A 2,500-nucleotide genomic window follows, 5' to 3' on the forward strand; every position below is an offset into this window, starting at 1 on the left:
ATGCCAATGAACAACTGCAAAGGGCATTGAGCATGTACGTCCTGCTGCCATCCACATTACAGTGTATAGCTGCAAGGTGTTTAACATGAAGCGATACACTGGGGACCGGGCAGTGCGAGTAGCAAACTATATTGCGGGGGTTGCAGTTAGGCAACACTACACTAATTTAACGCGTCGTATGACAATTACAGAGCAGGTTAAGGCCCAACGTGTGTTGGGTTAAGGCCCAACGTGTGTTGGGTTAAGGCCCAACGTGTGTTGGGTTAAGGCCCAACGTGTGTTGGGTTAAGGCCCAACGTGTGTTGGGTTAAGGCCCAACGTGTGTTGGGTTAAGGCCCAACGTGTGTTGGGTTAAGGCCCAACGTGTGTTGGGTTAAGGCCCAACGTGTGTTGGGTTAAGGCCCAACGTGTGTTGGGTTAAGGCCCAACGTGTGTTGGGTTAAGGCCCAACGTGTGTTGGGTTACGTTAAGGGGCAATGTGGGTTACGTTAAGGGGCAATGTGGGTTACGTTAAGGGGCAATGTGGGTTACGTTACGGCGCAATATAGGTTACGTTACGGCGCAATATAGGTTACGTTAAGGCGCAATATCGGTTACGTTAAGGCGCAATACAGGTTACGTTAAGGCGCAATACAGGTTACGTTAAGGCGCAATACAGGTTACGTTAAGGCGCAATACAGGTTACGTTAAGGCGCAATACAGGTTACGTTAAGGCGCAATACAGGTTACGTTAAGGCGCAATACAGGTTACGTTAAGGCGCAATACAGGTTACGTTAAGGCGCAATACAGGTTACGTTAAGGCGCAATGCAGGTTACGTTAAGGCGCAATGCAGGTTACGTTAAGGCGCAATACAGGTTACGTTAAGGCGCAATACAGGTTACGTTAAGGCGCAATACAGGTTACGTTAAGGCGCAATACAGGTTACGTTAAGGCGCAATACAGGTTACGTTAAGGCGCAATACAGGTTACGTTAAGGCGCAATACAGGTTACGTTAAGGCGCAATACAGGTTACGTTAAGGCGCAATACAGGTTACGTTAAGGCGCAATACAGGTTACGTTAAGGCGCAATACAGGTTACGTTAAGGCGCAATACAGGTTACGTTAAGGCGCAATACAGGTTACGTTAAGGCGCAATACAGGTTACGTTAAGGCGCAATACAGGTTACGTTAAGGCGCAATACAGGTTACGTTAAGGCGCAATACAGGTTACGTTAAGGCGCAATACAGGTTACGTTAAGGCGCAATACAGGTTACGTTAAGGCGCAATACAGGTTACGTTAAGGCGCAATACAGGTTACGTTAAGGCGCAATACAGGTTAGGTTAAGGCGCAATACAGGTTAGGTTAAGGCGCAATACAGGTTAGGTTAAGGTACGACATAGGTTAGGTTAAGGTACGACATAGGTTAGGTTAAGGTACGACATAGGTTAGGTTAAGGTACGACATAGGTTAGGTTAAGGTACGACATAGGTTAGGTTAAGGTACGACATAGGTTAGGTTAAGGTACGACATAGGTTAGGTTAAGGTACGACATAGGTTAGGTTAAGGTACGACATAGGTTAGGTTAAGGTACGACATAGGTTAGGTTAAGGTACGACATAGGTTAGGTTAAGGTACGACATAGGTTAGGTTAAGGTACGACATAGGTTAGGTTAAGGTACGACATAGGTTAGGTTAAGGTACGACATAGGTTAGGTTAAGGTACGACATAGGTTAGGTTAAGGTACGACATAGGTTAGGTTAAGGTACGACATAGGTTAGGTTAAGGTACGACATAGGTTAGGTTAAGGTACGACATAGGTTAGGTTAAGGTACGACATAGGTTAGGTTAAGGTACGACATAGGTTAGGTTAAGGTACGACATAGGTTAGGTTAAGGTACGACATAGGTTAGGTTAAGGTACGACATAGGTTAGGTTAAGGTACGACATAGGTTAGGTTAAGGTACGACATAGGTTAGGTTAAGGTACGACATAGGTTAGGTTAAGGTACGACATAGGTTAGGTTAAGGTACGACATAGGTTAGGTTACGGTACGACATAGGTTAGGTTACGGTACGACATAGGTTAGGTTACGGTACGACATAGGTTAGGTTACGGTACGACATAGGTTAGGTTACGGTACGACATAGGTTAGGTTACGGTACGACATAGGTTAGGTTACGGTACGACATAGGTTAGGTTACGGTACGACATAGGTTAGGTTACGGTACGACATAGGTTAGGTTACGGTACGACATAGGTTAGGTTACGGTACGACATAGGTTAGGTTACGGTACGATATAGGTTAGGTTACGGTACGATATAGGTTAGGTTAAGGTACACATTGTTGTAAGGAAAGGTTTAATGGGGGGCGGGGCGGGGCGGCCGGTTTGTTGATTGTGATTATAGTAAGTGGATGCCTGCGGCATCATCTGATTTGCCACGTCAGGATGCACCTTTGGCTCATGACAGGCGGCGCTCTCATTCCATGCTTGTGGCAGACCTGTGTCTTTCATTC

Source organism: Schistocerca americana, unplaced genomic scaffold (genome assembly GCF_021461395.2).
Source record: "Schistocerca americana isolate TAMUIC-IGC-003095 unplaced genomic scaffold, iqSchAmer2.1 HiC_scaffold_197, whole genome shotgun sequence".
NCBI classification, from domain to species: Eukaryota; Metazoa; Arthropoda; class Insecta; order Orthoptera; family Acrididae; genus Schistocerca; species Schistocerca americana.